This window comes from Corapipo altera, unplaced genomic scaffold (genome assembly GCF_003945725.1).
Source record: "Corapipo altera isolate COAL_440 unplaced genomic scaffold, ASM394572v1 49, whole genome shotgun sequence".
NCBI lineage: Eukaryota > Metazoa > Chordata > Aves > Passeriformes > Pipridae > Corapipo > Corapipo altera.
In genome coordinates this window covers 11790462-11812671 of record NW_020884879.1, presented here as the reverse complement: position 1 = coordinate 11812671, position 22210 = coordinate 11790462, and the positions used below count along the sequence as shown (strand labels likewise).

At 36.6% G+C, this 22210-nt stretch overlaps 1 long non-coding RNA gene across 2 annotated transcripts in view; it reads left to right on the top strand.

Moving 5' to 3' along the window:
* LOC113945022 overlaps positions 1–22210 on the top strand; it is a 97022-nt gene that overhangs the window by 38831 nt on the left and 35981 nt on the right. The window contains exons 2-4 of one of the 2 annotated variants that reach the window (XR_003526920.1): positions 17085–17308; positions 17901–17976; positions 21197–21325. This is a non-coding gene — a long non-coding RNA (uncharacterized LOC113945022). The remainder of the gene's footprint in view (positions 1–17084; positions 17309–17900; positions 17977–21196; positions 21326–22210) is intronic. The other variant, XR_003526921.1, reaches the window with a different exon arrangement.

Sequence of the window (22210 nt, the reverse complement as noted above, 5' to 3'; positions counted from 1 at the left end):
CACGGGGAGAGAAAAGGGGAAGCCCAAGTTGCCCCTGGCAGAACTAGTCCTATGCTTTCCTGTTGCCTGTAGCACAGAAGGTTTTCCCACACCAAGTAGCAATGTCATCCCTGCCAGTCCCATGCCGTGTGCTCCCTCAGCTGGCAGGGTACTGGAGTCAGAAGTTGTGAAGGCAAATAGCTTGTGCCTGTGATGGGTAACAGCATTTCCAGTGAACATCATGGTCATCTGACTTCTTTCAATGAACTCTTTCTCCAATCAGCCCTGATTTTTATGCAAGTGATAGGTGGTTTTGTTAAAAACAAATGTGCCAGGGTGCACTATAGTTGGGAAATTATATGGACAGTTTGTAATACTGTGGAAGACCTACCATGAAACATGGTGAGCAAAAGGAAAGAGAGGGAAGAAAGCAAACATTCGTGAATGGCTTGCTACCATATTCATGATTACAATCATAAGCTTTAGAATAGAGCAGAAATAATACATTGCATTGTGTTAGAGATATGAAGCAGGCTTTTCCCTGGGTCTAAAACCAACAGATGGCTGTGCCAGGTTTTCAGATGTGGTACTTACAACATTTTTGTGTCCATCCGCTGCCACACCCCTGTGCTTATAGTTCATATCTATATTCAGTGGGATTTGCCAAGTATATTTTAAAGAGATAAGTTTGGCATCTATATTTTAGTATCGAAACCTATGACATGAAAAAGCTAGGGTTCAGAAAAGATTTTAAAGAGTTCTTTAAATGTTCTCTTCGCTACTTAGATTTCAAATCAAAACTGTACCATAATTCAGAATATATAGCTCTCTTAGACTTGATATACAGTTATATACATGATTATCTTCTAAGAATTCTCACAAAATCCATTTGCTAATCTGTGTGGAAAGGGTACAGTAAAATCAGTCTACCTCTCCTTGAGGAAATATAAAGCTACCACACCTCCTGTGAAACCAGTGTCATGTTTGACTTCTCTTTTCACATGCACGTGTACTTTAACGGTAAAGAGAATGAATGCTGTATCAGACACAAAAGAGATTATTTCTTCAGGATGTTGAACTCATATAACAAATACTAGTGGTTCTCTACTTGCAGACTGAAAAGCAAATGTTTTTATTAAAGTGGTGGATCGCCGACACCGTAATATACTACAACAAAGGCATGGTTTTGTATAACATTTCTAATACCTTTACTTTCTTTAGTACGACTTGCTAAAGTCTTTGAATACTAGACCCTTTTCCATTCTGTCTTGCCTGTGATATAGTTAGCTGCATTTCAGCTTTATAATCACGTCTATATTTCTAGTCATGCAGACAAATCTATTCATAATTACTCTTGACTTAGTCATCATGGTCAAGCAGCACACTACATCAGCACACTACATCAGCACCCTACACTGTGCCCAGGGTGTTATGTCCAAAAACAAAAGTAGGGTCTTTTACTGTAGTATTAGGGTTGCTTCCATGATGAATCTGGTCCCTGGAACAACTCTTTCAATACAAACCAAATGATATGTGCCTGGCACTGTGTTATGAACTTACCTTGAAATGTCCCCATTTCTTCCAGTTTCCTTTCAAAGATTCCTCTCTTGTTCCTTCATCTCACCTTTTACTTTTTTCTTTCTCATGTCTTCTTATGCAGTCTGCCTCCTAATTACCATTAGAGCAGTCTTTTCAATTTGTGTTCGCAAAATCCTAGAGAAATTCATCTGAAAAAAAAGGATAAACTTGGTAAACCTGTGACTAAAATGTTTTTGGCATGTTTTAAAATAGACACACTTTTACTTCTCTATTTTGTTATGGCTCTATGACCTCAGAGAGATTTTGACTTTTTACTTCGTTTTTCCCATCTTGTTTCAGTGTTTCCATTTCAATTTCTGACCTCAGTGTTTTATTTTAAGGTGATTTTTTTTCCTCTCTGTTTCATTTCACAATTGTACCTTTAGTTTCCAGTTTTATTTTGACTTAGTGCTGTGATATTTTCACTACTCTCTCATGTTGCCCTATTTTTATTTATTTTTATTCAGATGATTATGCAGCATTTAAAATTGCTTCAGTGTAGCCACTTGAAGTCATACTTGAAGTCAGTCTGTTCTCATGAGGAAGAGCTTATTAATTTGTTTGTTTGAAGATGTGCCTGACTGCAGTCCCAAATCAGAGCAAAGAACATGCTTGGTGAAAGCAATATAGGAAGTGAAAGCACTTACAGAGATTCTCTCGACATAGCAGACAGGTATTCTTTTTCTGTTACCCCCACTACAGTACTGGAATGATATTTTATATAGTTTACAAGTCAGAAATTATGCATTTAATTCACTGTCCCATCCCAAAACTTGACTTTCCCTTCTACACTAGAAACGTTGCAGTAAAGCAGTAAAATAGCAGCACACCCCAAAGGCTTTTTTTTTTTTATTGAGGTGCCAGTTTCATCAGCAGTGTCAATACCTTGCTTTTCCAGCCACAGCCTGGTTTAAAACAATGATCCTGAGAACTGACAGCATGAAGCTGAGCAGAAGCACCCTTGTTTTTTGGACTGGCCCACAGGTTAGATCTAGTGGAAGCTGATTAGGTAGAAATAATCTGTTAAGAGTTTTCAGGGCAAAATTTGAGAAATGAAGGCACAGTAGACCCAACAAATTAAGAAGAAGGGTATGTGTGGTACAGTTGGTTGGGTACAGCAGATAATTTTGAAGAGGGAGAAAACAAATAAGGAGTTGAGTGACCCTCAAGCAGTCAACAGAAATTTACCTCTTTAAACCATCACAACAGCAAACTATATTCTGGGCTGTCCCACCATTGAAATGTACCTGGATACGCTTATTTGGAAGTGGAAAGGACACTTCTGGTAGCCTGAGGCCTCATACTGGAAAAAAGTCACTATCTTTATCTCCAAGAAACATGTCTTTTTTAAAGGTAAATCTTCTGAGAAGTCAGGAAGTGTTCCTGTGGTGTGTTTAACTTTGACATCATCACTGCAGCTTTTCATTGCTGGAGATGCTGTGAAAAAATATGTGTCATATATGAGTTGTCTAAATACAGTTAGTGAAGGTTTGTGATCTGTTATCTGGAGATAACAGATGTGTTAAAACACATGAAAGGCAATTCCAGGGCAAGTATTGTAAAAAATTAGCTCAGGAGAAAAAACAAAGCACAGAGTGTTTTCAAAGGCCAAAATGGACTGTACCAATTCTCTCCAGAATTCAAGCTAAGTCCAAACATCTTAGTGGAACATTTTCAAAACAAGTAAAAATACTGTTGCAAACATACTACAGCCAGCTGGGAGCAAAGGCCACTGAAGGCAAAATGATTCTGACTGCAAGCCTGCTTCCTGTGTGACACACCTACTTCAGATGCTCTGTCACTGTAGTCTGAGGTGGTGAAGTCTGGACTCCCTCATTTTGCTAGAAAGAGGGATCAGATCTCTGTGATACCATGGGAAGCACAGTATAATATGGCCTGAGTAGCCGGGGAAGTAAAAGGGTACTCTGAACCACAGTATGTGTGTAAGGTAGTGCAGCATCACAGCAAGGTCCTTAGTCCCTCCTATTAACGATGCTATTTAGCCCAACCTTTCTGCTGCGGAGTTGCAACTGTATTTTATTCCAGTATTGGAGATAGCTCATTCAGTACAGGATTTTGGATCCCAGTGCCGTGCTAGATTGCAGTGTAAATATGACTTCTGTATATTAGAAAGAGCATTAGATGATGAAAAACTGATGAGAGGTGGCATAGGAAGCAGTGGCAAACTACAAACACTAACAGCTTTCTCCAGCATGATTGTGCTTTGTTACACAAGACCAAGGGTCACTGTCCTTTCCACTGAGATACACAGCAGTTACTGAAACAATGGAATGCTGCTGAGTTACTTTGAAATGCTGCAAAAGGCTTGCACATAGAAGAATCACAGAATCACAGAAGATGGGACCTACAGGAATCATTGAGTCCAACTCCTGGCCCTGCACAGGACCATCCCCAAGTTTCACACCATGTGCCTGAGAGCATCATCCAAATATTTCTTGAACTCTGTCAGTCTTGGTGCTGTGACTACTTTCCTGGGGAGCCTGTTCCATACTGCCTGATGGGCAAAGCAGAGCTCCTTCTGTCTCCACATTCAGCCACCTTGTTCTCTACTTTTCTATGCCTTTTCATCTCACTTTTAAGGGATATTACTCTGTATCATCGAGTGAAAGAGACAAATTCTTGCACCTTCCTTGCTCACCCTGTACTTCACTGAAACCTTAAGACAAAATGGCTGCTTGTCAGTTTCCAAATTCTAAACTCAAAATAAAACCAAAGAAATTTAATTTTAAATTTTCCACTAGAAGTGTCTTAACTACATTTTAATGTTGATAATTGAAGACAATTGAATTAATCAATCATTTCGATATTAGGAGGGAGACATTTTGGTTTCATAAAAAAATCTCAAATTCTGATTCTTCACCTTTTTTGATCACCTTTTTTGGATAAATATTTAATTTCCATTATTTGTAGCATATTTTTACCAAGCATTCTGGAATCATTCATTTATCAAATATAATACAGTTATTGCATGTCACATCTAAAAATCAGCACTTGAAGAATTTAATTTGCAAGCACTTTTGCACTTTACAATTTAGTCATATAAGTAGTACATTTGAAATCAATAATACTAAGCTGTATTTGAGATCAATCACAACACCAGGCCTGGTGATTTTATCTTAAACATGTATACTGTTCATGATATAAGAGTGTTTGAATTAGTCTACAAGCTCCTCAGGGCAGGACACATGTCTTTGTCTACATCTGCAGAGTGTGAACAGACAGTTGGCTCCTGATAAATAATACAACACAATTATCTAACTCTAGGATGCAGAAATTTCAAGGAAATGAAATTTCAGGTTGCCTGTAGATAAATGCGCAGAGAACACGTTTCAAGAAATGAAAGGTGGAGGACAAGGGAAACAATTGTTTTACTTTACAAAATGCCAAGGTTGGAGGTTCAAGGATAGGCACTGTCAAATTAATTCCATTTATTTAGCATGACATTAAAATGAGCTGTGCAGTTTTCTAGGGATTAATAGTAAAGAAATGGAAATCTTCCTTTTTTATTTTTTTTTAAATTTTTTTAAATTTTTAAATGAGATAAAAACTTTTCAGATCTGTACAATTCCCTTTTGCTAGAGATGAGAAGTCTCCTTTACTAGTTGTCTGTAATCAAGATTGTGTGACATTTATTGGATTAATAGCTCCCTCTTTTTCCTAACTAATTGTCTCTAATAGCAAAGGAAGATATTTTAGGGTATAAAAAAACACTCTGGAGGTTTGGAACTGATCATAAGAAAGAGTGAAATCATTATTGCAGAATATATAGAGGTGTTAACATCTTAAACACAAATTCATAATCATGACATATGAAAAGATTTTTTTTTTCCCAGTGATATGGTTTTAACTTTATTACTTCTTTGCTAAACAAACTGATACATTGCTGTAAAATTTACACAGAAACCTGCCGAAAAAACCCATGCACCAAAACCAGTTCATAGGTATATAAGCAATATCTCTCCAAATCAGCTCCCTGCCCCTCATATCCCAAGGAAGCATTCATCCTGAGAGAATAGAGCAAATTTCAGATGCTACTGACTTTCACCGTTTTCTCTGAGAAAAACAACCACATTCCTGTTGGAAATTAAAAGATGCCCTTCCAGTAAAAATACAGAGCATTATATTTATCCCAGAAGTGCCTTTTTCTCACCCAACTTTGCTCACTTTTTGACTTTATAAGCTCTCTGATTAAAACTTGTCAGTATTTTTATCTTTTTGACCATATTCCCTAGAAATCTTCCATTCAGGGAGCTCTATTTTTCTGCTATAAACACCTATGTAAGATGTCGTGTCTGGAATTAAGTTAGATTTCTCTTTCATTTTATCTGGTCCATTATTCTACTTATAAAGATTTGCTATTTTTCCTGTCTCAGAACCCTGAGAGACATTAAGAGTTTGGCTTGGATTGATTTCATCCATCTGGCTGTCATCCACATTTCTCTTCAGACAGTAAAATCAACACAGGTTCCTCTGATTAGGTCAGAATTAGACAGCTCCAACACAACTGCTGTGGTACCAACTTTCAAAGAGTGATGGAGACCGAAAAATGGCCTATGGAACAGGGTCAATAAGAAGATATGCAATCCCAATCATGTAAGAAGCAGAAATGGTTGCCACAATTAGTGTTATAACCAAATGTTGCCAGAATCATGACAGCTACCAGCACAGATATTTGATACAACTAGTCACTGTGAAATCAGTGCAAGATGACAGGCTAACTTGTACTGAGTCATCCTTCCAATTGAACATCTTCTACGATCCTATGATGATGACTTCTGAGGCAGTTTTGACCAGGGCAGATATTTACCCTCAAAGCACTGGAGAACCTGCCTTTTCTTAGAGACAAGGAGAAAATGGATTTCTCCAAAGAAGTGTGCGAGTCACCTCAACATTTCATAGATTTATTCATAGATTCATGGCATGTGAGGTCAGAAGGGACCATTAGATAGTCTAGTCGGACCTCTTGTAAATCACAGGTCATTAAGTTTCATTCAGCTTCCCCCATATCAAGCCCAACACTTTTGTGTTTTGCTAAAATACCTTTCTTGCTCAAATATGGGGTATTTATTTGGAGATACACAGAGACAGAAAAGCCCCCATTCTTCTTAAGGTTTGGTTCTAACAATTTATGACATTCTTTCAGAAGCATTTATACTTTGTTTTTAATTGGAATTTTGCTTGACTTATACTTTGAGCTCTTTTGTTCCTGTTATCCCTTTCTCTGTTATATTAAATTACTTCTTAGTATCTACTATTTTCTCCCCAGTACTAGGGTCTGTGACCAAGAACTTAGAATTCTCTTTATTAAAGTGAATAAACCAGACTTTAAATGTCTCGCTATGAGGTATCTTCTCAGGACCAAAAATCTTTTTGTAATTTTCCTCTCCAATGTCTGTAATTTTATCAACTGTGGAATTAAGGATAGGTTTCCTATTATATTCACCGAAATTGTACATCAGACTGTTACCTGACTACTTTTAATTCCTTTTCCCATCACTTATCCCTTCTTCCATCATAACACCTACAAACTCATATGCAACACATATCTACCATACTTTAATAGCTTTACAGTATATATATATCTGCCCTCTGGTTCTCCCTCTAATCATCTTTTTTTTTTCTCTGAATTTCTAATTTTGCACTTACCTGTATTAAAACCACAGTATTTGGGTAAAGGTCTCTCTCATCTGGTATGTCTATGAGCCTAAGTTCAACCTGAACAACAGGTTGTGAGAGAAAAAGCACTACCAAGCCAAAAATGGTCATTAATAAATAAAGCTACAGAAGATCACATGTCAACTCCTGCATGTAATAAATATTATCAGTATGGTGAAAAAACAAAATGTATGGAATTTATAAATTGGAATCATAGAATCATAGAATGGTTTGGATTGGAAGGGAACTTAAAGATCAACCCCTGCCATGGGCAGGGACACCTTCCACTAGACCAGGTTGCTCAAAATCCCATGTTGGAGTAGTCTATTCCTGAAGGACTACACTCATGGAGAGACTGATGCTGCAGCAGTTCCTGAAGGATTGTAGCCCTTTGGAAGACCAGGAGGGGTTAATGAAGGACCGTCTGCTGTGGGAGGGACTGCATGCTGGGTCAGGGACAGAGTGATGAGAAAGGAGCAGCAGAGACAATGTGTGATAAGCTGACCACAGCCTTATGCCCCATTCTCCTGTGCTGTTGTGGGGAAGAGGTAGAGAAATCTTGAGTCAAGTAGAGCTCTGGAAAAAGGGAGGGGTTGGGGAGAAGGTGTTTTAAAAATTAGTTTTATTTCTCATTATTGTACGTTTATTTGATTAGTAATAAATTAAATTAATTTACCCAAGTTGAGTCCCATGATGGTAATTGGTGAGTGATCTCTCCCTGTCCTTATCTCAGCCTTTGATTATATTTTCTCTCCCTTGTCCAGCTGAGGAAGAGAGTGATAGAGCAACTTTGATGGGCACCTGGTATCCAGCCAGAGTCAACCTACCACAACAACCTCAAATTAGAAAAAATAGGAAAGAAGCATCTGAATGGACTTGCAAATATATGCAGATTACTGAGGCCTTGGTTGAAGCTGATCCTGTTGATGAGGTGGTGGTTTTCTCTTTCTGAAAGCTCTAGCCTCAAAAGGCAGCAGCCATGTGTCATACCATGATGTGTTGCTGGCATGTGCCTGGGATTCACGGTGAACCTGAGAGCTTGAAAATGTGGTCAGATTCTCATTTTTGGACATAGAATCATAGAAACACAGAATCATAGAGTAGCTTGGGTTGAAAGGGACCTTAAACATCATCTACTTCAATCTCCCCGCTGAACATTTATAATACTGTCCAAAGACCCAGAACTGGTATGCTAGCCATGCCTTCCAATGTCTATGGTTGCTCCTTCTGTAAGTACTGTTTTAATTAGATTTTCACAGTTACTCACCATGATTAGGTTCATATGATATAGAAAGACTGGTTTCTTAGCCAACTTTATTTCTGTCTCTGCTTGTTCATCTGAGAAATCTCCAGCTAAGATCAAATTTTTAGCGTCTTTGAATCACCATTCTCCCTGATATAGACAAGGTAGCTAATTTTACACACTGAGTCATTTCAAGATTATTGTGTTGCACTTAGATAATTCTAAGAACTGGTAGAAGTAACAGAAAAGAAGGTCAGTCCAGAGACACCTAGGCAGTCAGCATAGTTAAAAAAGGAGACTTTCAGGAACACAAAGAATAGCTTTTCAATTTAGGGAAATTTTAGACCCAGTATTTTCCTAATCACATGCCCCACATGAGGGACAGCATTCTTCACCTTCCACTCAATATATCACTAACGTGTCACTTTCTGGATTTTCTTATTCTTTTACTCATTTCTTGGCATTTATCTTGTACTTTCTTCCCCATGAGGGTCTCTCTTGTCATCTGCTCTGCCTTTTCTTCTAAAGACATCCTGTTCCTTCAGTGTCTCCTATTTTCCTGTTGCAATTAAATATCTTACTCTCTTACCTCTAAAATATTACACTTGCTTTTTTACTTGTTTGTATGATCATACTTACAAAGGCCTAAAAATAAAGAACGATAAACTATCTCTATTTCAGGGAAATGATAACTATTTCAAGACTATAAGCTGATTCTACAACATATCTGATTTTCACCCCCTTTTCACTTTTAAAAAAATCCTTATTTTTAGTTTTACATATTTAGCACTATTTAGCATCATTGATATATTTAGCATTATTTCATTCCTTTTTATATCACTTCAGAAATTGAGAAATGTGAGTGGTTTACACATATTAGAAGTTTCTCTATGTCCTGAGCAGTCAAATCAAATCATCTGGCTGAACTCTCAAAATCTGCAACCAAGGAAGATATGAATACTGCCTTACAAATGTGCCTTGAAGCATGGGTCAACAGCTGATTTTGAGGTGCTAGAAAGACAGTTATATTCCAAAGACAGTGATAGTTTAGGAAAGCAGCATGTCTGTAAAACTAATGTCAACTAAGAGGACTGTCAAAAGGTAAGAGAGATGAAGAGCGAACACAACATCCCCAACTTTCACTGTTCAAGATTTCCTCTGATCTGGATTACCTTCCCTTCCAGCCCATTCATAGCTTGGCCTTTGGAGTGAGCACTGATTTTGGCACTGACCCCAACCGGAATGACTGCTGAGCAGAGACCCCCTTTCCTAAATCTGGCATTTGTGCTCCTGCTCTCATTTCACACGGGATTGTGCAAAGTGCAGTGGCTGTGCTGCACTCTCCTCAGTGGTGGGTTTTACAAAGAGCTCAGCCTTTGGAGGTGATGACAGGCGCTTCTCAGAGATAAGCCAGGTAGTTTACCAGGTACAGCAGGGCATTAGTTGTTTGTGTGGATTTTCAGGTGTATCAATTCCATAGTAATGACATTGTTCTCCGTGTTAGGAGCTCAAGGTAAGGCCTTGAGAGGAAAGTGAAGTCAGCTGCCTCACGCACATCAAGGGGATCTAAATATCCAACAAGATACAGGCACAAAGTAGGCTTTAAATAATGCAAAAGCCACTAGAATTCAGTGCTGTGCTGAGTGAAAAGGAAAAAGAGGTGTTAAATCTGTCTTGGTACCTTTATTCCCAGTTTGTCTGCTGCTAAAGTTTAACCAGTGAGATGACTTTCTTTGAACCCTTTGTATATTGTAATAAACTGTTTCTGCCTTTATCTGACTGCTAGAGCTCAGATAGGAAAAAGACTGCCCAATAAGTGCATTAGACTTTGAATGTGCTGTCAACCTTCACTCCATTCTGCAGAGAAATGTCAGGAATTTTTTTTGTTTGTTTCATTATAGATATTGCATGTGGGATCAACCAGGTTTTGTATTTTCCCCAGCAATCACTCTAGGACTATTGGATTGTTTTGCCTTCCTGTTAGAAACAGCAGACATAATGTCTGTCTTTGTGTTACTATTTTGGTATATTAATTTTTTTTCTTTATCTTTAAATGTACCACCCATCTAACCCAATCACCTTTTAATTCAGAAAATTCTACTGCAGCTTAAAAAAGAGAAAAATTATCCTCACACAATCAGAAAAGCATGCCTTTTTATTAAGAAAAAACAAACAAACAATGGCCTATATCAAATGTAATCAGCTGTACTACTAAAAATAAAAATAACTACTTTGGAATTCTAAAAGAGCTTATAATTCTGCATAAAAATTGTTTAAAGTAATTTTAATAAAAAATTGGCCAGCGTGGGTAGGTATAACTCTGCTTGTCAGCACATCTGTATTTTTCTCTCATCTAATAAACTAGCTAGGACATTGCAGCAAAGGAACATTATAATATTAACAATGTTGCTGGAAAGCTCTGTGCTTTAGAATGAATTAACTTTCACTGCACTGCAGAACATACAAAGTGAAATTGACTCAGCTCAGAATAGCAAGTTTAACCCCTTAGGAGCTTCTGAGCTCTACTTATGTCTCGATGGTGGTTTTTGAGCAGCCTTGGCGTGGAAATCATGGAGGTAGCTGATATATTTGGCAAATTTGGAAAACAACTGCCTAGAAAAAATCTGAGAAAACATTTTTATTTTATTCAACAAAAGAAAAGGTTGCAACTTTGTACTTCAAGGAATTTGCCAAGAGAGAGTAGAAAGGTTTGAGAAATGCCAGGGAGTTAATATTGTGGGAGTAGGACTGAAACGTGTCTTATTATCCGAATATTCATTCACAGCTCCAGAATGAATAACCCTTTTCTGTGTTTGCATCCAGGCTTTGATTTTCCTCCTTTTAAAAATTTATTAGCTAAATGACTGAAGAATGATTAAGTGAAAATCTGAGAACTGATCAGCACTATGCCCCTTCTGCACTGATCCTTGCAGGAATGCTCATTGGAAAGCTTTCATCATTGCACTGACTTCCATGGGAAGCAACTTTTTTTCAGGGTGAGAATACTGTGCAGGGCAGCTGCTTTTGTGATATGGCCAGGCAAACATGCATTTGGACCACTTAGTGCCTTTTGCAAAGGTCATAAACCAGATGATAATATTTTATTACCATCATACCAGACTTACAGTCAGTTAGAGATCTAAAAGAGAAACATTCTGCATACCAGGTTTTTTTTCCTCTTAATTTAAATAAAATTAAAAAACTCCAACCCCCAGACAAGATTATCTTTTCATTGAAACAAATAAAATTTATTGGAAGTATTATTTTTCTGCCTGTATCATGGCAGGAATTTAATGTGAGTTTGGGGGTTGGGCAGGCTGAGGGGTTATCATTTTACATTATAACTATTTTATGCATTTTGCAGTTAAAAACTGTCGGATCTTCACACTGAGATATATCAGGCAGATTAATTTTTCCTCTTTTTACTTTACAATACTAATTTAGTCCACTTTTAAACAATTCCTATTAATTTCAAACACCACAAGAAATCTGGAGACGGTGATATGCCTAATACTGCTGAGTTGCTGCTCCTCCTTAAGGTATGGTTTAATATTTTTGTAATTTTCTAATCTGTGGCTATTGTATTTTGAAATATAACAGAGTAAGTATCTTCTAATATGATGCTTTTCACTTGGTCTGTTCACAAAAGAAATTAAAGCAGCCAATTGTATATATTAGGAGGAAAACAGAAACTCACTTGGTAAAGTGAGTTGCAAAGAAACTCTAGTGCAATAAGTACTGAGGAGTGAAAAGAGAAAGATCAAGTTCAATCTTAATCCTTTTGTGCTAAAACTTCTAGTTGGACATTTCCTACTCTATTTTTCTTTAGCCAGCTCACAGCCTTACTATACTTACCAAAATTCAAATTTTTAACACTCCATTGATCTTACATCTCCAGAATTTCTCACTCATCCAAACAAAACAACCTCTCTGCTCTGCTTTCCTACCATGGGCCCAATTAAGGGATTACTAACTCTGCTATGCCTTTCATTAAAGCTCTCGATCCCTCTTTGCTATTTCTATTTCTCACCTTTTCATGCTATACACCTGCTTTGCTGAAGTGATTCCTTGGAGAATTTACCTGATCAATTTGATTACTAGTTTTGAGATCTATTATCCGTTACTTACACAGATCTAATTGCAATTCTGCTTTATTCTTTGCCATACACAAGTGGCACACTACAAAGCTAGAAAAGCTACTTGCTGGATCAGGTACACTTCCTGCTAAATAGGTTCAGCTTTCATCAGCTTGTGAGAAGTGTCTATCATATGTACAAATATGATATCATATGTCTATCATATGTACAGATCACGTGTACAAATCTATGTTCATGTACATATACATATACACACACACTCAAGAAACAGAATGTGTAAGACAGTCTAACATAAAAAAATAGAAACATGTAAGAATAATTTAATATTTCTAGATTCTGTATCTTTCCCCAAAATCTCATCGGGTCCGTAAAAATCTATTCTACTCAACTTTATTTCCAAAATAGAAACAATTGTTTCCTTCCTCATATTTTATTCTCTTCTCTACTTTTCCTGCCTTTCATGTCATGTGAAAGAAATGGATTTTCTGTGAAAGTAGTACAAATTCTCCTTCATGCCTATATCAATGTGCCCTCAAGAAAAGTTCCTTACTTATTTCAGTCATGTAAAACAAAATATTGGTAATTAATCCTACACACAGAGTGTGTTAGGTACTATAGATCTCTTCCCAGAAGAGTTTAAGCACAAGTGAAGTTCTGAAGACAATACTGGGAAACTATTTTCTCAGGGAAATGCTGAGATGAAAGAATGATCTGTCTTCATAACTTCTGAAAAGTCTTACACAGAACAGTTGTTAATGTCATAACTGAAAACTGATGTAAGAATTATATCAGTGCTGTATCTTTATTGCACCATTACCACAGACAGACCCTAATATAGTCAAATTTCAAAAAGAGTAGTTGAAAATACTTTGAGTGTACTGTGTCCAGTAACTATCTGTTATCACTATGGTTGCAAAAACAAATATTCACTATTGGAATGAACTTCATAAGAATAAAGAATTTAGAGGAATGAAAAAGCTTACTGCTTGTATTAGGATGGGACCTAAACAATTTAAGGAATGATGAAATAGATAGGATCAGCTCTGATCTTCCTGAGGGGTGGCTGTGTGATCTGGGTTCTGATTGTAGGAGGGTGTGTACACAGTCTTCAATGTACCATCTTATGATACAGTAGTACATTTTACAAGTTTAAGCTTGGTTTTGAGGCATAATCTCTGTAACTCAGAATTTAGCCCATTACTACGATTTGCTAATGACCCTGGAGACCATGTTGTCCTCTAGTCACGTATAAATAACGTGATTATACATGATGGTATAATGGTTAATAATTGAATTTTTTTTATCTCATCACTTCAACTTTGTAGTATTTGCTTATCTGTTTTTCTTCTGAAACCCTCTCATTACCTTACAATGCAAAACTGTGACATCAGAAAAGGAAACCTGCTCTTAATAATGAATTAATTGCTAAAGTTATTGTAGATTTTCACCTCTCTCTGGTATCTTCATCTTTCTTCTCATCTCCTTTTCTTATCCCATGCTGTTCTTAGTTTATCCTTATTTAATTTCACTCCTAGGAAACTCAAAGTTGCCAGTGAACAACAGACTTGAATCTGTCATAGAGTCAGTAATGCATTTGTCAAAGATTAAACAGCTGCTCTAAACACAAAATACCCTAAAAAACGAACCCTCATCAATGAAGATTTAATTAATACACCAGAATATGTTCAGTTGAAAGACAGAGGAGAAGATTATCTGTTTTTTTAATAGATACCTGTCTGTAACTTCTACCCCTGATCCTCAGTGAATTTCTGTTTTTCATGTTCTGTCTCAGAAATGTTTCTTATCCTGATATCCTAATGAATCTTATGCTTTTGGTGTTTACACATTGCTGATGATTGACTGGGCATGCAATTATTGGTCACTAGCAATTTTTTGCCTTCAAGATACAAAAATCAACTGTTGTTCCTCTTTTAAGACTGACTTTTGGGGGGAATAGAGGGTATTTCTCTTGTGGAAGTGGAAAAATACTAAAGGAAGTGGATCTTTCTTTATTCTGGCTGATTTATTTCATCCTCAGACAAAGAGCTTTGGGGAAATTCATGTGGGTTGAGATGTTGAAGTTCCTGTATATATTATAGATTTCATATTCTTATCTTCTTTGGCATCATTCATGTCTGGACAGGGTAGACCTTGTCAGACAACTATTTTTCTTAGTGTTTAGATAGGCACTATGGATCATTCTGTTCTTTAACAGCACCTAACAATTGTGTAATGTGCACAGATGATTCTTATATCCTGCCACTGAATTTAAATTTTCCTTTTTTTTCAACTCCTGACACTGCCTACTTTAGTTTTGCTTTATTTGTGTTTTCTTCCTCCACCATCTATTCAAATAAAATGTTTCATTTTAACTTATTTAACAATTGGTAATTTTGAATTCTTCAAAAAATAGAGTCAGGATACAAAAAAAAATACAAATACAGTTTCAGCCTCAAGAAAATATGTAATTTGAAAGAAAAGGTATGGAAATTAATAGTATAATTTGTCATCCATCTAGAGCACATCTAAATCCAGAATCTAGGTTTCTAAAAAAAAAAAATCTACATACTAATGTTAATTTTGCTGTATGACATCTTTATTTTCTTTGCTATGTGCTACTGTTCAGGGAGGAGAAAGACTGGGAAAAATGCCAAAGGGATATGACCACTTGAAAAGCAATAAACTTGGTAGTTTGACTCCTTGCCCTAAGGATGCATTGGCATCTGAGGGCTCCTTCCTTGTAGGTTTGATGGCAATCTGCATTTTCGTGAACTGTCAGACATGATTGCCAAAGGTGATGATATTATGGCAATGAGATTATGATAAAAAGATTTGATTTTGTGCTAGAAACCTTCATATGCATTGTCATAAAATGTGACGAATTTGAAACTACAGGCAATGAGAATCAACACAAAATTTCTAACCCAAAAATTGCAACTGTGTAATATTTGTTTTGTATCATCATATAAAGTCTTAGCAAAATAAACTGGAATAAGTGGACAGGATGTTATCAGATAGGAGTTTTGAATTTTAAGTCTTTTCTCTAGCTCAGAGAGGCACTCTGTAAATATTGCCTTTTAAAATGGCTACCTGAGATACTTGGATCTTAGAACATTTCCTTCCAGCTATGTCTATCAAAGCAAATAATAAGCAGAGCTCTTGCTATGCCACTTTTTTCATTATACTTGTCAATGAAGAAGCAGAATAAAATTCTCAAGATGTGAGGAAAATGGAACATATTTAGTTAGAGCGATCTTGGATTCACTTAGAAAGTATATATTTTCTTTGAAAATGTTAAATTGTTTGAGAGATGGGAACTGAGAATAACAGCTTTTATTTTCTAAACACCAATTACATATGAGTGAAAAATATGTATCTGTGTAACTCTAAGAATAGGCTTAATTTTTTGAAGGATCACACAGATAAGCACTTAAAGGAAAGGTACAGATGGTTTCATGTACATCCTGCAAACTCATGGCTGTTATAACAAAGGCCAAATCCTTTGACAGATATTCTGTACATATACAGCTATCTTTATGTTACTTTAAAATTCTGCAGGCATAAAGAACTCAATTGCACATAAGGACAAAAATAGAGGCATCCATTGAAAGGCATTGCAGCATTTTGCACAGTAAAATGCAAAATGTGTTATCTTAAACTCAATAAAATCTTTTCAAAGACACCTAAATGCTCCTGTTATATTGAGAAAATATTTTTAATATGGGTCTGATCTGCAGCAATATATACTGGCTGATGTGGTTGTGTTTTGTTATGGTTTCTTAGTTCCCAATTCTTTTGGCAGAAAACCTGTGCCTGATTTCTGAACTTAGCTACGCTGGCAGATATTCCTGCCTAGCTTATTAAATCATCTTCTGAATAACAGCTGATTTCACATTTTAAGCATCAATATGTAACCACATAGCTGAAATCAGAATCAAATGCCTTCAATCAAAAATGTGAAAAATAAGAAAAAGCAGTCGTTCCCCCACCCTCCAACTTTCTGGCTGCCTGCCATCTTGTAAAGATATTTCAGTCTCTGCAGCTCAAGCCTTTTTATTCTAATGTCTCCTTGTGCAAATGCATGTTCTCATGTGTCTTTCTCTTTGCTGCAGGCATAGTGCACCTGTTTGAAAGGACATAACTATTTTTTTCTTTTGCCATTTCCCAACTGCTGGCTCTTTTGGCAGGAATCTGTCTCCAACAGCTGAGAAGGCAGAAAAGCTAAAGCCCTTTTGCTACTTAGAAGGTCTACCTACCTTCAACTCTGTGAAGAGTCATGTGACACTACTGGAACTTGCTTCCCTTGAATTCTCGTGCTAAGTCCGAAATTTACACAGTAGTGGAGCTTCCCAATTGTTTAATGCTAGGGACATGTTTCTGAGGGACAGTCAAGGGCATGGGTAATCTTTTTCTGGCCTGCTGCTTAGCTTTTCAATGTTGTCAACACTCCTTATAAAAATATCGTTCTATTCCATGTTGCAAAATTTGATATACCCATTTCTCTTTTACAGAGCTCAAACCCATATGGCATTTGCCTCCTGCTGATACTTCCACACCAGGAATCCCTTCAGCAAAGCAACCAAGACTCAAAGAGAAATACATAATATGTTCTTTGCTCCTTATGCTCGTATACCTAAGCCCTGTTCTCTAAATCAGAGGCCCAGAGAAAACTCTGGTGAAGATCAGGAAATCCTACCTACAGTTCAACCTGGAAGCTGAAGAATTTCCTATTCTGGTAGTCACAGAAATTAATCAGTCTTCCACACTAGATGTCTATTAGCAGTACTTCTCTCTAAACTTATACAGATCCACTTGGAGTATAAATGCCAAGCCACAGTGCTTCTGTCTCCTGTGCCACCAGCAGTAAAGCGGCTGAAGTTTGGGTGTAGTTACTAACTCTGCAAATGATGCACAAGGCAGAGTCCCCCTCACTGTCCCACAGCTCTTTTGGCTCTAAAGGGCTGTCAAGTAGCAAAAAGTAGTAAAAACTTATTCCAGTCAATATAAGAAGCTGTGGTTTTGAGTAAACACAGGAAACCGCTCTTTTGAGTAAGAAGATATAATTTAATTTGGTCACTCTTAGCATACACTTGCAAGCTGAACAAAGACAGTCTAGATAACAATCATACTGTTCTACCAAATGAGTTCGTGAGCAGAAGGAAAAACAAAACGTACACTCATGTTTTTTTCTGAAGTGTCACAACTTACTTTCCCTTCCTGTTTGATGTCTGTCTGTCCTTTTGTTTTGTCAATGTCTGTATGAAGCCATATGATGTTCCTACATTAGCTATAAGTTTTTCAGCGTATCTTATTGTATTTTATCTCAGGCAAAATGAATTTTAGGATGGTGCCCCCAGAAAAGATTTACAAAGCTGCCTCTGTGAGAGATGGTTGCTTCCAGATGTGAGTATAATGCTAGTGCAGCCACCTCTGTGTTTTAAATTCTTAGAAACATGTGGTTTCCATTTTGGTAAATTCTACATATCAGTCAGTTCAAGAGACATGATACATTTTATATTTCTGTTCTTCAATAAAAGGCATTGTCCTGGCCTATCTCCAGCCCAAGGGCAAGAGAAAGTGTTCTGACTAAGTAGGGATTTGTTCAGCTCTTCTTCTTTGTCTTAAATCTACAGCAGACCAATGAGCTACATACACACATGGTAGAGTCAAGGTTAGTCACAGCAGGATCTTCAGGTGATGAAGATCTGAAACCAAAACAAAACAATACAAAACACATACCAAAAAAAAAAAAAAAAAAAAAAAAGAGAGAAGGAAAGAGAAGAAAAAGAGGAGCCAAGACAAAAAAAATCTACTCATGGAAAGAAAGAATATGCTTTTCTAGCTGTGGTTAAACCACAAGACCATGCTGAAAAGAGTATTACATCAAAAAGTATTCGAATTAGGCATTGCCAAAGACAATGATGCGTTGGAATTAATTGAAATTAGTGAGCATTCATCATGGGAAGCTTTTTAGGACAAAGATAAAAGAATCACATAGAGTTGATGCTGTTAAGAAGAGAAGGACAGAGTGGATATTATCTCAACTTCTCTTTGGTCATAGATGGCAAAGGGATTATCCTTTGGATGTTGCCTCAAGACCTAGTTAGAAAACTGTCGTTTACCAAGTACCCTTGCAATGGACAGAAATTTCAGAGAAGCAGAAATATCATAAACATTCCTTACAAATTCTTGTGTGTATTCTTAAAGTACTATGCTTGGTCTCTATAGAAACAGATCATATTACTGCACACTTACATGTTTATGATGTGTCAGGTGAAAAGAGATAATGCTTGAAAACACATTTTACATGTGCACAAATACCATCTCAAACAGAAAAACCACTCACTTGGTGATGTATTTACTTCTCCTAAAATTAGATGAGAGATGGACACAGAAACCCCAGGAATGCTCTCAGTTTCAGAGGTGACCATTCCTCATTACATCTAAAATATTTCCATTAAAAAAAAATGAAGAAAGGTGTAGTTATGATGAGCACATGACCAAGAAACACAGTTATGAGAAGAGGCAGCAGCCAAGGCAGTACTTTTTATATATGGCACCAACTCTCTCTAGTAAATGCTGGGCATATATTCCTTCTGGCATGCCCAGTACAGGGCCCTTTTTGCAAGCAAAAGGTAGCAGAGAGAGAGGCACTGCCTTAGGCAAACATATGAACCTTCCCAACCATGCTGTGCAATCAGTACCTCTATAAACTTCATGTTACCTCCTATTATTCACAGCTCTCTTGTCCATTCATTCTTCTGACATTCACAGAATTAAAAAATGCAGGCTAATAGGAAAATAAAGACATAAGATATAAAGAAACCTATCAATGGTTGGGTGAGCATATTTAGATTTAAAGGTAAAAGACTAACTCCTGAGTCCTAAATTTGGGATGCATGCATGATATTCAGCTGGCCAAATGTAAAATTAAGTCAGCAGCTGGATTCTTATGAGGACACTTGTTATGGAAACTGAAGAGAGTAGAGAAGTGAATGCAAAAAGTGAATTTTGACACAGCTAGAACAAACCAATGAGGTAATGTTTTGTGATTTGTATTTAGCCATGGTATTGCTGACATTGTTCTATTTCCATCACTTAAGACTGTAAGTTAATTTTTTTTAGCTTTACTTGTTATTTTTTAAAATTTTATTATAAATAACAATCTTTTCCTGTTTTTTTTCTTTCTTTTGTTTTCTTGTTTGTACTATTATGTCTTATTGTGCCATTTGTTCGTATTATTAAAAAAATCACATAGGATATGTTGTTATGGGTTAACAGTGTAAGACTACTTACCTCAAATGACAACCACAGATAAAACTAGGATGGTAACTGAAGAAGCTTGGCTTAGTGTTTGGACTCTTCATCAAACAAAACAAAACAAAATTAGAGTCTTTACTTCCTTTTTATGCTATAAAAGTTATGAATTTCTCTTTTCAGACAAAAGGAAGCTACATTTTAAATTAAGGCAGACACTTTCCAAGAAAAAATTCTGTTTAATCAAAAATGCATCTTTCTGTCAAAGAAATGTGGAGTAGAAAATTCTCAGCCAGCTCACTTCTGTTTCCTATATATTCTCATGGGATTAAGCTTCTTATTTCAAATAGAAGAAAGAGATCTAAAATCCCCAAATCATGCATTTCAACTTCCTATCATATGTCAGTCAATTTTTCCTTCAGTTTTCTTTCTCTGCAGTCAGCTTGTATGTTTCTACTTAGGCATTCAAGACTAAGAAATAGTTAGAAATTCATCATCAATCTTTATTCCAGGACAAAATAATTTTGAATGATCTGTAATTAATCACAGAGATCTCTGTTTTTATCAGCACTACAGGATCTCCCAAAAAACAACCCCTCAATATGATACCTTCTGTTTTCAGTGTTTATTTTTTCAATAAAAAGCCCAAACTTCCCCCAAAATAAAATACAATATCTTTTCAACAGGGGGAAAATATTTTAATATTCTTTCTCACAGTAATCTTTTATATAACTTTTTCTTAAACTCAATAGAAATGATGAAAAGACAGTTTTATTGATTACATATTCTTCAAACAACTGTCACCATAGAACATCATAGTATTTGACTATAGCTTTTGAATTACTGTCTTTGTTTTTGTGTGTAGCTCTGCTGTGGTTTAATAACTGATGGGAATAGTGGTCATGTACAAAGAGATCTTTATTTTTCCAATTCACTTTATATTTCTTCTGATCCTCTTCCTGTCTTTACTATGCTTTTAATATGTGCAACTTCATTTTGTCAAATAGGAATGTTTATACTTTAAAAAATTGCCTATTTCTTTTCTCTTAGCTGTAGGTACTGATTTTTGTCCCATAGACCAGAATACTGTGGATTAAAAATTCTTTTCTGTTGTGGTTGCAGCACAGTGATATTCTGTATTGTATTAATTCAGAAGTTCAGTAATTAATGAGCTTTCATTATGCCACAACATCACGAAAAGTTTGTTCACGAAATGGATGCAATTGAGTATTTAACTCTTTGCTACCGTTGATAAAGATGTAGCCTGTAACAGCATGTACTCACAATCACTCTTTAAAGATATCATCTATTTTAGAAAACAATTTTGTTTAACCAGGTGTCTCCTTTACTGGCCATTATTTTGCAGCCCAAAGCCTCTGACTGAATCAGTAACAGCAATTGCTGAATGTGAGACCTCTCAATTTAATTCCGGAGTCTGTATCACCCAAGGAAAGACCCAGCACTACAGTCAACCCCAGGATCATGAAGCCCTGTGGTAAGTTCTCTAGCAGCTGACAGATGTACGACAGAAAAAACACCCCAAAGTAGTTACTTGACATAAGACTATAAGTACGGGAGTAACCTTACAGCTTTTCAATTTTAAAACAAATATTTCTATGAAGCTGCATTTCCTTTGGAGTCATGCTGTGCCGGGTTGCTAGCATCTAAGAAGCATCAAGTTCACATCATAACCTTCCTCTCCATGGGACGTCCTCCCTCCTCCAGCTGACTGTTTTCACAAAATGAGTCAGAAATTACTGAGTGTCAGCTGAGCTCTGCCAACAGAAGCCTGGTCAGCTGAGACTGACCAACAGGTTCAGAAGTTAGTATGGTGAGCTCACTGAAAATTCATCAGGGACAGGTGCAAAATGCTACATTTAGTGAAGAATAATCAGCTGTCCAAAGGCAAGTAGAAGAAAGGCTAGCTAGGTAGCAAAAGAAGATCTATAGATTATAATTGGTCACATTTATAAATAGTGCTTTGTTATTAAGAAAACCAAACAACACATTAGATTGAATAAATAGGAATACTTCCTGTAAGACAGTCTGAAATACTTTCTCCACCTGAAGATGATTATGGAATGTTTGAAGAAAATGCAAGGAGGAAAACAAAGGATCAGTCTTTACAACACAAACTCCAAGGAAAGGCTCAGCAGGCGATGATATCTGAATAAAGGAGGCCCTGAGGGTGGATATGATGTCTGATGTCAAAAGGGTAAATAGAAAAGAGGAGCAGAAAAATTTTTTTATGTCAGATTTTAGTTGGGTAGGACAGAAAACAATAGGCTGAAATTGCATCACGGAAGGAACAGAAAAGGTAGTATGAAATATTTTTAATACTACAAAAATAAAGCACTGCAATAGACTGGATGGAAAAATT